Source organism: Loxodonta africana, chromosome 20, assembly GCF_030014295.1.
Source record: "Loxodonta africana isolate mLoxAfr1 chromosome 20, mLoxAfr1.hap2, whole genome shotgun sequence".
Lineage (NCBI taxonomy): Eukaryota > Metazoa > Chordata > Mammalia > Proboscidea > Elephantidae > Loxodonta > Loxodonta africana.
Window position 1 is genome coordinate 14,012,009 of NC_087361.1, and position 15,006 is coordinate 14,027,014.

The following is a 15,006-nucleotide window of genomic DNA, read 5'->3' on the forward strand; positions in this document are numbered from 1 at the left end:
AGGGATTAGATAGTGGGCAGTAGCCCCTGAGGAAGCTCTGATCAAGAAGCATGCAGACTATATAAATAAAATGCAAGCTACTGATTGTATCATTATAGAGACAAATCAGCTAAAGAAAATGGAGGAATGGGAGAAAAGAAGTCTTAAGCACAGACGAAAGATTAACAGACTGTAGCAGTTAAGGCTGTGAGGGCTCCAAATCGTTGTACGCTCCCAGATGGGCCGCTCTGACAGCAGCAAACCTGCCCGATTATCAGGTCTCACGGCCCACCAGTCCTGGAGCGCAAGTTTCAAGGTGAACTAGGTTTTTCCCCTTTTAAAATTCTTTTTAAAGTTAATCACAACAAAAACAAATCTCTGAGCAGAGATCATAAGAAGAATGTAGATCACATGTGGGCCAACAAGACTTAAATGTCAGCTGCTGTTGCCCTGGAAGACAAGGAAGGAGCTGCTGGGCCCAGGAGTCTGAGGAGAACATGAGAAAGTTCTTGGCTTGTCACTGAAGATGGAGGGCCACCAGTGAGATGCTGGGCAAGTCCCTTAGCCTCAGCTTGCTAGTCTGTTCATTGGGAATGTCAGAAGGGGGGGAACCACTCTGTGGAGTTTGTGAAAATGAATTTTCTGCTCAACGGAAGACTGTCTTTAAAAGTAATATCAAGTCATTTACTATCAAGATAGTTATACACTCATAAAAGAGCTCTGGTGACACAGTGGTTAAAGTGCTCAGCTGCTAACCTGAAGGTTGACGGTTTGAACCCACCAGCTGTGCCTCAGGAGAAAGACGTGACAGTCTGCTTCCATAAAGATTACAGCCTTGGAAGCCCTATGGCGCACTTCTACTTTGTCCTGTAGGGTTGCTATGATTCAGGATCCACTCGATGGCAATGGGTTTAGTTTGGTTTTGATTATACACTCATATTATTAAAAGAAAATACCACTGTATTTGGGGTTGCATATTATCCTTAAGGCTTTCCTACAACTGGCTCTACGGGGGCAAACAGAGACTTTTCACATAAGGCTAAGAACAACTTTGTCCAGTGATGTGGAGTTCCACTCGTCTCCGTAGAGAGTGTACCCAGTAAGATTATTCTTACAGTCCCATAAGATTCATCAGGCTGAGCAAAGAATCATGGGCTAAGTTAAGATTCTCTGGCCAAATTTCTCTACTCCAGTGAATGGTTCTTCCTCCAAAACTCTATTTGTCCTTCTGCTTGAATAACATGAGTAAATTCTGAGAACTTTAGGCACCCGTCAGGCTAAGAAGGGGTTATACTCTCCAAAGAAATAGTTCTCACCTATCAATCAAGAATATACCAAATTCAAGCCCGTGTGGGGGATACCAAACCCACTGCCGCCAAGTCAGTTCCGACTCATAGCGACCCTATAGGACATAGTAGACCTGCCCCATAGGGCTTCCAAAGAGCGCCTGGTAGATTTGAACTGCCGAGCTCTTAACCACTTGGCCACAAAGGCTCCATGTGGGGGATACAGAGGTATCAAATCCTTCAGGGAGCCTACAGTGGATTTGAAAGCAAGACTAATACAGAGAAAAAAAATTAGAAAGTGGTACAAAACAATACAGAGTGTGTCATAAAACTGTAAGAGCTGTGGGGGCCCAGAGAAAAGGGAAATCATCAAGGGTAGACATGTTAAGAAACATTCACGGAAAAGATGGGAACTGAAACGTAAAGAGGGTGCCGTAGAAAGCAGCATTGCTTGGGGTCAAAGAGAACAAAGGCTTGAACACCCAACCTCTAATTTTTAAATTCATTATTTGTCGGTCAGAACTCCCTGGACTTCCACAGAAGGGAAGGCATCTTCGTTGACTTCAGTCCTTTGGTAAAGATTAAATGTGATGATAAAGCAGTCGGCACAGTTCCAGACCCACAGCACTCAATAACTGGTTCTATTAACTCTTCTAGTCCTGCCAGTCAGCCCACGAGGATGGAGCTCCCTTGTCATCTGGTGCTCTGAGGTACAGGGGGTTGCCTCAGGGCCAGGGAGGAGGTGTTCTGTTGGACACACAGCCCTGAAGAGCTCTCATTCTCTCCTGCCCAGCCATAAAGTGAAGTAAAGGATTAAACTTGTTGGAGAAAATGCCACATCTCTAGTGCCCAACCTCAGGCACGCTGAAAAGATAGGTTTTTCTTTATCCTGATTCCCCTGCTGAAGGGACTCCACCTGTCAGAAACCCACGTGAGCTTTCCCAAAGATGTGTTTCTTAGTCGCCTGAAGTAAGGAACAACTTAATGAGCACTTAAAGGACCAAGGAGAGCAGGTGACTGCAAAAGGCCCCTGACCTGGGATCTCCCAGCTTTACCTTGCAAGTTCTGCCACGCCTCAGAGGCACACGTGTGAAAATGAAAAACGAATCTGTAAGACAAATCTTACAACTTTGGACTTAACAGCGTAGATCAGCTCCTAGCCACAGACAAAAAAGATTGCCTTTGGAAAACTAACAGTCTCTTTAGACCTTAGCTCCTTGCTTGAAAATACTTCTCCCTAGGTGTTAGTTTTTCAATTTAATTGTATTTTCTATTTAGCATAACATTGTGTCAGAACAGTACAAAGATTTATTTCTTAATTTTATAGCACATTTGTAGACTTGAACTACAACAAACGCTCGACATATAAAGAATCAAAAATAAATCTGAATCCCATGAAATTCCAATGAAGGTTTCCCATATAGTTATGAACCACTGAGACTAGACAAGTCATAAAATCTGTTCTGATAGAATGAAACATTTTTGACATGTGAATTTGTACACAACGTAGAGGAATGGAGGGAGGAAGGGGGTCTATTTTAAAGGCTAGTGGGGGGTGTTATTTTGTGGAACTGACACTGAGGATCATCAAAGGCTTTGCAGGCTTTAAAGATGAAATAGTACTGTTTCCCCCACGTTACAGCTGAGGTGACCGGCAGATGAGGCAAGGTCACAGATTAAGGCAGATTTTGGTCCAGTATTCCGTTTGCAGCTTTTCATTTATTTGAGAATTGGGGTTTTGCTTTTTCCTTTGTTTTTAGCTGTAAATGGGTACACTTCAAATGTGCTTTAAAAGTGCCTTTTTCAAAAACATTTTTTTCAGTTGCTGAAAACCTGAAATCATTTGCCCTCTCTTAAAATTCAAATCACAAAGTAAGCTATGGTCAGGATGAAAATGGATGGTGGTGATTCAAATAGGATGTGTGTGAGGTACACTATAGCCTTTTCTTTAACTCTGCCATAAACATTTCGTACAGAGATCAGAATAATTAAATGGGTCAAATCCTGCTCAGGGACAAAACCAGCAGCAGACCCGGCACCAAGGAAGTGGGGTTTAAGTCATTGCTCTCACCTCTTGCTGACCACTCTGCCAGTAGAAATGCCTGTTGGAAATGCTCCTCACTATGCAAGCTTAATATTCTCTAGAACATAAGAACCCAATGTAGAGAAGAGGAGATAGGGTCAAACACTGTACCCACGCATTCTATCTTTTTAACGCGTGAAAGCAGCAGAAAAGGAAAATGTAACCAAATGCTCTCTGGACTGTCAGCCGAGGGAAGATCAAACGAGGTTCAGATGACCAAGGCAATTTTAATGTTTATAAGGCACGCAAGAGGACACGTGAAACACAGACCATACCAAAAAGAAAAAAAAGTCATTTACATTCCAAAAGATTCTAAAATAAAACTTGTCCACCTGTCTGTAATTAAACTTTACATATGGCCCAAACTCACAGCTCTCCAGAACGTTATGGAGGAGACATAAACCAATAACTGAGTAACTAAGTCAAAGGGGGGGAAGTGTAAAGAGGATGCTAATTGATCTGACTGGCAGAATGCCACCCAGCATCAACCTTCATCCTCCCACTGCCCTGACCTCTACCTGCCATTAGACGTGGGCACCCAAATTTTCTTATCCCCTTCCCCCCTTGTCTACTGATTTATTAAGCGAACACAGAGAAACAAAAAAAAATAAGTCCTCTAAGGATCAAAATGTTTCACATTTAATACATTTCGGGCTCCTATCTACCCTGTGTCTCATGGCAAACCAAATGACTTCAGCAGTCACAGTAAAACACAAGCTTCTGTCGTTGTGGTTTCTACATTTCTGAAGTTTGAATTTCCCACTAACAAGTTAGGAAATGTTTGGTTTCCCAAGCATACCAGGTTAGCCGCTGCCTCTGTGCAGGCAGCCAGACTACAAGGAGGTGAAAACCGGTTAACTCATCCACTCCAGCACAGGACTGGTCTCTGCCTTGGCCTTTTATGTTAAAGCTGACAAAACGATCCCCAGTGGATTAATATATGAAAATCAAATAAAGGAGGAAGGCCTTTTCAAAAAGAGTTACAGGAACAGAGGCTTAAAAAAAAATTTTTTTTTTTTTTTTCTTTTCTTTTTGGCTAAGAAAGATCTGGGAAAGGATACACTATCATTTTTTTTAAAGGAGAGAATAAAAGAAAGGAAAGCAACCCACCGAAGAGTAAGCGTTAAGAGAAAAGAACTATACCAATCCTCTAAGACACTTACTTGCAATGTATGAATGAAAATAACTTGTGACCCGGGGAGAGAGAGGAGACTAATGGGGATTAAAAGTAAAAATTCTGCAGCTCTATTAGAACGCTTTTCTAAAGAATTCGTTTCTGCTTTTCTCAAGCTACAAAAGGAACTCCTAAATAGAAACAGACTTTGAGTAATAAAAGAAATATATAAAAATATACTTAGTAAGATAAAACACATACATACACACTTCTAGGAGTATATAGTATCATGCCCTTGAAGTCTGCCTGAGTAAGGGCTGCCTGTTAAAAATATTTTCCGAGAACTTTAAGTTCCTTGAAACGTTCTGCGGAAATGGCATTTATGACAAATTCACCTCCTCTGGGGAACATGAGATGTTATTACTGGCAAAGCCATAATTTTTAAACCATCCAAAAATAATTATGAATTTATGCCAAATGACTAAACTTGCTATATTATCACATGAAGAGAATATTTGCTAATGTCTCATGATCAAGGCTCAAGTAGCTATGAATCTACAGCAAATACTCTGGCAAAACAGTGGATTGCTAGTGATGGTGATTTTCTGTGCCCTTGACAGGCGGACTGTTCCGGCACACAAATTCACAGGAGGATGGCACATAAGGCAGCTGAGACAGGAGATGTGTATGGAGGTCACGGCGATGAGAAACAGAATTTGGAGTAAAAAGTATACTGATATTCTGATTCTCCAATTACTAGTAGGACCTCTGGCAAATTATTTAACTTCTCTGAGTCTCAGTTGTTTATTTGTAAATAAGCACAATTATATCTTTTTTTTTTAACTTTTATTGAGCTTCAAGTGAAAGTTTACAAATCAAGTCAGTCTGTCACATATAAGTTTACATACATCTTACTCCGTACTCCCACTTGCTCTCCCCCTAATGAGTCAGCCCTTCCAGTCTCTCCTTTCGTGACAATTTTGCCAGCTTCCCACTCTCTCTATCCTCCCATCCCCCCTCCAGACAGGAGATGCCAACACAATCTCAAGTGTCCACCTGATATAATTAGCTCACTCTTCATCAGCATCTCTCTCCCACCCACTGTCCAGTCCCTTTTCATGTCTGATGAGTTGTCTTCGGGGATGGTTCCTGTCCTGTGCCAACAGAAGGTCTGGGGACCATGGCTGCCGGGATTCCTCTAGTCTCAGTCAGACCATTAAGTATGGTCTTTTTATGAGAATTTGGGGTCTGCATCCCACTGATCTCCTGCTCCCTCAGGGGTTCTCTGTTGTGCTCCCTGTCAGGTCAGTCATCAATTGTGGCCGGGCACCAACTAGTTCTTCTGGTCTCAGGATGGTGTAGGTCTCTGGTTCATGTGGCCCTTTCTGTCTCTTGGGCTCCTAGTTGTCGTGTGACCTTGGTGTTCTTCATTCTCCTTTGCTCCAGGTGGGTTGAGACCAATTGATGCATCTTAGATGGCCGCTTGTTAGCATTTAAGACCCCAGACGCCACATTTCAAAGTGGGATGCAGAATGTTTTCATAATAGAATTATTTTGCCAAGCACAATTATATCTTGTTTCATGTGACTGTTTTCAAGATTAAATGACTAGCATGGTACCTGTTGTTGCTGTTAGGTGCCGTCAAGTCGCTTCCAACTCATAGTGACCCTATGTACCACAGAACGAAACACTGCCCGGTCCTGTGCTATCCTCACAATTGTTGTTATGCTTAAGTCCATTGTTGTAGCCACTGTGTCAATCCATCTTATCAAGGGTCTTCCTCTTTTTTGCTGACGCTCTGCTTTACCAAGCATGATATCCTGGCATGTAATAATTGCTCAACAAATGGTAACTCTGTTATTCACAGACTGTAGAGAGGAGGGACTACTATGTGTCTGTTGCTCACAGTTACACCTTTATCCCCTAGCCTGGTACCTAGTTCAAAAGCAGAATAAGTACTTGCTCAAATATTTACTGAATATCAGTTAAGTACTAGGTACTGTTCTTGAGTTAGAAATCTAGCACTGAATGAAAAAGACCAATTATTGAATACCGCACACACACCCTCCCCCAACCTGCATGAGTTTATATTCTAGTAAAGAGACAGCAATAAATAAATAAAACACAGTATTCCAGATGGTATTAGGTGAGGTGAGGAAGAGAGCCTTGAGGCTTCAGGGGTGAGGGGAGAGTGCAGGAAAGAACAAACACACACCAAAAGCAGGAGCGGGAGAAAGGAGAAGCTCTTCTGAGGTCAACACTCTCTGTCTGGGCTTTCCAGCATGTAGCCTGATGAAGTGCAAAGAAAGGAAGCTTCACTCTCAGATGTTGTCACTGTTGTGTGCTGGCAAGTCAATTCCGACTCACAGCAACCGTATATGAGAGAGTAGAACTGCCCCATGGGGTTTTCTAGGCTGTAACCTTTACAGGAGAAGATCACCAGGTCTCTTCTCCTTCATAGTCACTGGTGAGTTCAAACTGCCGACCTTTTGATTAGCAGCCCAGTACTTAACCATTGTACTAACAGGGTTCAGTCAGATAGGCCCTGAATTTTTATTCTGGTCTGGTTATTTATTTGTGCTGTTTGGTAAATTATTTAACGTGTGCAAATCTTAGTTCTTTTTGTCCCTCCCCCATCTGTAAAATGGGAGTGATGATACTTCGCTCATAAAGTTGGTATACGGATGAGAGGTAAATCAAGTGGCACAGAGCAGGTGACCTCTCACTATGCTTGTTTCCGTCCCTCTACAAGCCAAGCCTGGCACTGGACAGCAGCTGGGGACTGGAGTCTGCATTCTAGTTCCAGGGCTGCCATACAGTAGCCTTGCATGGTGTTTTGTCTGCCTGAGCCTTAGTTTCTCAAGTAGAGAAACAAATGCAGCTGCTACACACAGACGTTATAAAGACAGAGGTATAACAACCAAGGTGCTATCTAAATCATTTTACTACTAAAATGTATCAAAACAGCAAAAGTACTGTATTTTTACACAGATAATGTGTGTCTTCTACATTTGTTTGCCAACTTTGCCCTCCTCCCATGAGGTATTTTCATAAGTGCTGATATGACAATTTTGTTTTACATGTTGTAAAAAAAAAAATTAGCATGGCACACTTACAAAAATACTTCATGGGGGAGGGTGTGGTTGGCAAACAAGCATAGAAGACAACTGTTATTTGTGTAAACATATGGTATATGACTCCTATACCTCTCCATACTATTCCATAAAAAACACCCTGTAAATTTTAATTTTTTTTAGCATAAAGTTGTAAAGATTTATTTAGCAGTCATGTTGATTTTTATTCCCTTTTCCTGCTCCTGCTTAAGAATACTGACCTAATGGAAAGATCCCAAAAAACTGTTTAACTGCAAAAAGCAAGGTGTTGAACAGTGTTTATAGTAAATTACTAGTTGTGTGAAAAAGGGGAAGAATAAGAATCTTGTACTTGCTTGTTTATTCTTAAAGAAACTGTGAAATTACATATAAAAAACTACTATCAGTGATTCTAGGTCAGGGAGGAGGAAGACAGACAGATGAAACATGGGGTAGGAAGGAGACTTTTTGAAGTACATCTTTTTAATATACATGTTTTGAAACAAACATTTATTTCAAAATATTCCAATATTTCACTTTTGGATTTTGGATCAACATGGATCAAAATCCAAAAAGTGAAATATTGGAATATTTTGAAATAAACATTGGAAATAAAAAAAAAAAAAATTCCTTTGGAATATTGATCCAGAATCTAAGATTGAAATTCAGATTTGCTTAAAAAGTCAAAAGTCAGCAAAATGAGCTGAAAACCCCAAATGATCTGAGACAATTCAGGTATCCTGTGTATTTCCTCAGCATTTTCTTCTGGAGAGCTCAAAAATCACTATTAAATATTCTCAACCGTCTTCTCCACATTTTGAATGCAGCACATATTAAAAACGGCTGTTCTCTCGGGGCTGTGCCAAATTGGTCTGCCCACCCGCCTCTAAGTCCCCAAGCAGATGAGTCTGTGAGAATCTGGGCCCAGCAGAGAAAGTGCACGTTCACACTCAAGGAACGGAGAGCAGGGCTAAGATGAGAAGAACGTCAGAGAGGATTTGGGATCCATCCTGATATCCTGGCGTCTCACTGGATACTGTACATTCAGAGCATCATTCTCTTCCAGGAAGAGAGATGAGCAGAAGGGCAGATCTGTGAACAAAAGAGAAATGGGAAATAGTGGCTAGTCCTGAGTACATCTGAGCAGCAGAAAATGAGGAGTTAATGAAGAAACAGCTAACGCACAAGAATCTAACATTAAATTCCAAAAAATTAACTATGCCCTAAAACAATGGTTCTCAGCTAGGGCAACTCTGCCCCCCAGGGGACATCTGGCAATGTCTGGAGACATTTTTTGGTTGTCACAAGTGATCTGGGGGTATTGGGGTACTGCTGGCAGTCAGTAAGTAGAGGCCAGGGGTGCTGCTAATCATCCTACAATGCACAGGACAAAGGCTTATTCAGCCCCAAACGTCCATAGCGCAGAGGCTGAGAAACCCTGTCCTAAAATGACAGTCATGATGTACAGGGCTGAAAAAATCCGAGTGGCCTGAAGGCAGATCACAATAAATGGATTATACAGTCACGTCGTCCACTCTAGCACGAGTTCTGACTGTCCCCCCCAGGTGACCCCTACTGTAGTCAGCCCCTTGTGGCCGCGGTGCTCTTCTGTGTCACTCGCCATTGGTACAGTGGCCAACTTCTGATGATCCAGCCGAGCAGCCAGCTGCCACGGAGCCAACTCCGACTCCTGAAGACCTGTGTGTCTGAGCAGAGCTGTGCTCCATGGGGTTTTCAATGGCTGATTTTTGGGAAGTAGATCACCAGGCCTTTCTTCAGAGGCACCTCTGGGTGGACTCAAACCTCCACCTTTTGGTTAGCAGCCAAGTGTGTTAGCAATTTGTACCACATAGGGACTGATATTTATTGTGTACCAGGCATGCTTACTATGGACTGTTTTACTTAACCTCAGAATGGCTCTTATGTGTAATAAATTTTTTTTTTTTTTTTTTGGAGGGAGGCTTTAATATTATCCCCATTCCACAGATGAAGAATACGAGACTTGGAGAGGTTAAGTCACACTGGGTAGAAATGGGGAAGCCAGGGTTCAACTCCAAAAGTCGAACTCCAGAGTCAACTTCTCACTCTGCATTCCCTTGCCCCTCCACGTTATGCCTTTGCCTCTTTCCTGCTGATGCTTTGGTGCAGGTGAGTGTGGGTGCTCCCTGCCAACAATCCCACCTGCCCCTTGCCTCTCAGCTGCCTGCACTGTTTGCTGCCACTTACTTACTGCTGGGGAATGAGCAGAGCAGAAGGGAGAACATCAGCCCCACCCTAAAGGACACCCTCGGGGCAAACAGTTAAGATACAGAAGAACACAAATCACAAAGAACAAAACCAGCCTTGAAGAGCATGTTATTGAACATGTTCAGAAAAGGGAGGGGAAGGAATGGAGAGAGTGAGAAACAATGGAAGTGTGAGGAACCTGGGGTCAAGCCCATTATCACCATCACCATGTACCAGGCAAGGCAGTATCACAAATACAGAGCGCGCACCCTCCTGTGACAGTACAAGGCATCACGTGCTGGCTGCCCTGCTAGATGCTTCTCTCTCAGGAAGGAGGGACAGAGCAGCCAGGCAGCGGCATCACAGTCGTGGGACACGTAGGAACAAGGAGACCTCTACCGGAAACTTTCAGTCTGCCAAGGACATAAAGCCTTCATCTGCTGAAAGACGGGCTAGTGTTCTTGATGTGTTGTTGCTAGTGGCCTTCGAGTCTATTCTGACTCATGGCAACCCCAAGTGTGCAGAGTACTCCAAAGGATCTTCAGGGTTGTGTATTCACAGTAATAGGTTTTGAAAAAGCTTATTCTTGATTGCTGTAAGATATTCAAAACTAATATTCAATTCAATTCAAAAACTAATATTCAATTCAAAACTAGGTAAAAATAAAACCATCCAAGTAAATGGCAAAAAAAAAAAAAAAAAAACCTGAGTAGATAACTCTTAATATGAAACATTAAATGGGGGATGGGGAAGGTGTGAGATGAATGGTGAGACGAACACCGTCCAATGGTTCCTAAGAGGAGGCTCCCTAACTGACAACACGGCACTGAAGCAGTCGACATATATTATTACCCTGGTACAGACTGAAGCTTAGTGTCCTTCCTGTCACTCCCCATCAGTTCCCATTTCCTCTCCCAGGCCTAGGCTGAGCACCTTTCCAAGTCTCCACCTGGCCCTCTGATCGCCTGGGAGGGTGTCTTTCTTAGTCCAGACTCCATGGGCACCTCTTTTGGTCTCAAGATGGAAGTATTATTGTTGTAGCTGTCTGACTCCCTAAGCCCTGTGCCCATGGACCCTCAGGCTGGCCTGTTCCTGGTTCTGGAACCTTGCCTTTCAGCAAATTTTCTTTCTGAGGAGACCCATTTGTCTCAGTCAGTTTCTCTGCTCTTAAAAAAAAAAAAAGAAAAAAGAGTGAGCTTTGCCCCAATCCCAGTCCCTCTGTTCAACTGAGAATTTCATAAGCTCTTCTCAGAATCCTACTTCTCAGCTAAAAGCTCCCATGATCCCTATAATTAATAGGTCATTTGACTATTTGCATCTTATTAATTCACTCCCTGGCCCCAGGAAGCCAAACGAGACTGTTCAGATGATGAAGAGTTCTGACTCACGGGTGCACCATTTTTACCACCTATTCCTCCGACACTAACCTATTATTCCTCTGACACTAACCTAAAGCTTCCTCCATCGCTTCATGACCTAATTCTTGTTTCATAATGAAAAAAAAAGTAACCCAGCTTGCTGGATTTGGACGCATCTATGGTGTCTCTCAATGATCTCAGTGACGATGACAGGATCTTCAGTACCAAGGACATAAAGCAGACACAGACACACACTCATACTCGAGTAGCAGATGCCAAAGAAAGTGTTACTGTTCTTCTAGATCTTGCTGACCAAGTTAAATGAACTGAACATTACATTATGGTGATGGTATGCTGTAGCTGTAATTTAAGAAAAAAACCTTTGACTTATGAGAGAAATAAAAGGAAGCAGCATACATAGGGAAAAAAAAAAAGAAAGAACTGGTCATAGCTATTTTTATGAGTGCTCCTAAAAATTACAGCAGCCAGTGAAAAGTCCTATTGAAAAAGCAGGGAATAGAACAAGGAAACATAAATTATAGGCCTCATTACCAGGAACCTATTTCAACTTAAGGAAGCTTTTCAATAAATTCTTTGTAATTACTCTGCAGACTGCTCTAACTCTGTCGTTAATCATGAACACAGTTGCTATCAATGCAATCCAACAACGAAAACTACGTATTAGACAAGAATTGCTAAAACATACAATGGGATTTAATCACAACCAGACTATCAAAGTCTGGCCATGAGAGTAGATGGAAAAAAAAATGAATAAAGCAGTGTGATGCATGCAACAGTTTCCTGCTTAGTAAACAACATGTTAAATCAGGAAGAAAAAAACCAAGTATTAAGCTAGCTCTAGAAGAATGAAAGCCTATACAGGAATTGAGGCCCATCAAAGTGAAGTCCACAAATTTAGAACTAGGAAAAGAGTTACACTATTTAAGCATCTTAAGAAAAGACCAACTAGAACAGGGCATCATGACACTCTTTGGTTGCTGATGGGGGACTATTTTAAGTTATGACCAGATTGATCTGTATGAGCATACAAAGGGGTTTTAAAAGAAATGCTGACAAATAGCAAGCATAGTGCTTCGCACATAGTAGATGCTCACTCTAAGTGCTTCCATCAAGATTTGTTTAATGAACTAAATGTCAGCTGAATTACACAGCAGTGTGGATGGACCCATTTTAAAAACCAGGCAACTCTGGCTTCCCTGACCTTACTTGAAATTGTGGTTTCAAGCAAAACACAATGTCTTAGAGAGACACGGTTTTGTCATTAACATTTTGCTAAGGACTGAGAAAGAGGAAATCAGAAGGTGGAGAATCTTCCATTTGCCTATGGTAGCCACTAAACCAAACCAAGAAAACCAAACCAGTTGCCATCAAGTAGATTCCAATTCATGGTGACAAGTAAACAACTGGCTTTATTAATGACAGAAACATCGAACCAGTGACTGGGCCAGTGACTCCGGGGACTTCATCAGGATGAAGCAGCAGCTGACTCACTAACAGCTGAAGGGTAACAGCCCAAACCTGAGGCTTTTCCAGAGAAAGACACATTTGCCATTTTACACTTCAACTATCTATCCTCTAGAGCAGTTGTTCTCAAAGCATGGACTCCTTCCAGGGGGCCTGTGGGCTCAAAACTATTCTTACAATACACTAAGATGTTATTTGCCTTTTTCACTCTTACTCTCTCACAAGCGTACAAGACCTTTCCCAGAGGCTACATGACGTGGATGACGTCATTGCTCTGACAGTTAATGGGAGGTATGAAGCAGATCTGAGAATCCAGCTGTCTTAATTAAGCTAGACATTAAAGAATCTGCAGAAATGTAAAACAACGCAACTCTTCTCACTAAATTTGTTTGAAAAAGTTGTTTTTCATAAAAATGTTATTTATGTTAACATAACGGGTTTATTATTTTCAAAAACATTTTCAAAATATCTTAGTTTTAATTTCTAATACAGTAAATATTAACAGATATAATCCACACAATCAAAAGCTCTTGAGGGTCCTGAATAATTTTTAAGAATGTAAAAGGGTCATGAGACCAAAACGTCTGAGAACTGCTGCTCTGGGTCCTTTACTGAATTCTGCTAGGTCTGCTCCTTCTTTTGCAACTGCCTGCGAACTCTGAGAACAGGGCCCCTCCTCTGTTGCCCTCCATATAGCCCTAGCACTAACTACAGTCCTTTGTGCAAAGTCGGTGCTCAATGTTTGTTAATTAAATGAACAAAGGGAAAGTCCTGTCACATTCGTAACATCAGAAGTTTTAAATTCAAGATCCACATAGTAAATTCAGTGGAAATTTGTCCCCTTAAAATGACTGATGAGAAGTTAAGCACACTATGAAGTTAGTCCCTACTTACAGGTTGATTTTGCAGCTATGATGGCTTGTGGAGTTGATCTTACTGTGTCATCATCACCCTAAATTTACATGGGCCAACTGTCTAAGAATCTGGGAAACTAGAAACGCCGTTGATGTGTCAGGGAGGTAGGACTATAGATGAGTATTTCTCTTTTCAGTTCCATTCGCTGTTGATGTAATGTTTCTTGTGTAATAAAACAAACATTTGTCCAGTTAGAACTCTGAGGAAAAAATAAGAATCACTCCTTTGTTTGCAGAGATGAAATAAGCAAAGAAGAGTGAGGGGCTGGGACATGGACATTTCCCACCCATCCCTGTTCTTCTCAAGCAAGCAAGTCCATGCAGTTCTAATGCAGGGACTTGAAGAAGGAAGAGAAGGAACTGTTCTACCAGTTGTGATTATTTCCAGAAGCTCTGCAGCTATGAAACAGATATAGTGATGTGCTTGGAGAACCCTGATTAGAAACTCACAGCTCATTTTCTTAAAGGCCTAAAACCATGCATATGGTAAACACTAGAGCAACCTCTTAAAAAATGAACACGACTATTTTGGGCAATGCTACATAGGCAGTATTTTCCACAGAAAGGCCTATTTGTTCATCCTTTCATTCATCCAATATTCACTTGATTCCCTCCATGTGTAAGAGCTTTGTCCTAGGCACTGTAGAAGACACAAAGGAATCAGACAGTCAAACGTGGGTCCTTGTTTTTAGTAGAGCTGATAGCAATATACATAACTAAGACAAAATCAAAAGCGGTGAGACCTGCGTATAAATTATTATGGGTATAACTGGCATTATAGCATTTAGACACACCATCTGTCTCGTATGTGTATTATATGATGCATATTACTAACGCTCATGAGCATTTCACATAGAGGGAGATAAAATATAGTAACGCATGTGTGCTGACATATTTGTGTGTAAATAAAAACTGAGAAGACCCTCTATATAATTTGTTGTGAAGAACCAGCATTATGGTTAGTACCAAAGAACACTCAAGATGACAGATGTGATATTCTTGAAAAAACAAGAAACTGGTATTACACATAATAATAGTGATAAACCACAGTTAAGTTACAGCCGTTTCGAACCATAATAGAAACTCTAAAGAAAAGCTGTAACAAGATACTGCTTTAAGCCAGTTTGGATTTAACTACCTCACATTTGTGTCCATAAAATCAGCTTCCACAACCTGTTTTTACTGGATAGGAGTCAATGAATGTTCCTTATAATCCTGAGGTATCAGTACTTGAACATGATAATGAGTACCGCAAGAAAGTGGTCTTCGAAATGGGGTACATGTATCCCTGAGGGTCCAAGAAGGTTTTCTAGGGTTACACAAGCATGGAGAGCTTTGAGGGAATCAATTTCCACGTCCTCAATTCCTATATGTATATTTTCCCAAAACTGATCCGCCAGAAAGTGTTTGTGTTCTGTGAATTCTCCTTTCCCAACAGCCCTTTTGAGACAGCCTTCTTCTTACTTGAC

The 15,006-nt window shown here is 41.6% G+C and overlaps 2 protein-coding genes across 4 annotated transcripts in view; one reads left to right on the forward strand and one right to left on the reverse strand.

Moving 5' to 3' along the window:
• Positions 1–15,006, reverse strand: part of CMSS1 (cms1 ribosomal small subunit homolog) — a 418,629-nt gene that overhangs the window by 355,418 nt on the left and 48,205 nt on the right. The window lies entirely within an intron of this gene.
• Positions 1–15,006, forward strand: part of LOC104846759 (filamin A-interacting protein 1-like) — a 63,745-nt gene that overhangs the window by 6,573 nt on the left and 42,166 nt on the right. Inside the window, exon 1 of one of the 2 annotated variants that reach the window (XM_064273052.1) lies at positions 5,166–5,190. The exons of the other annotated variant lie outside the window; for it this stretch is intronic. The gene's annotated coding sequence lies outside the window, so the exon portion shown is untranslated. Of the gene's footprint in view, positions 1–5,165; positions 5,191–15,006 lie in introns of those variants that run through there. 2 annotated transcript variants of the gene reach the window in all.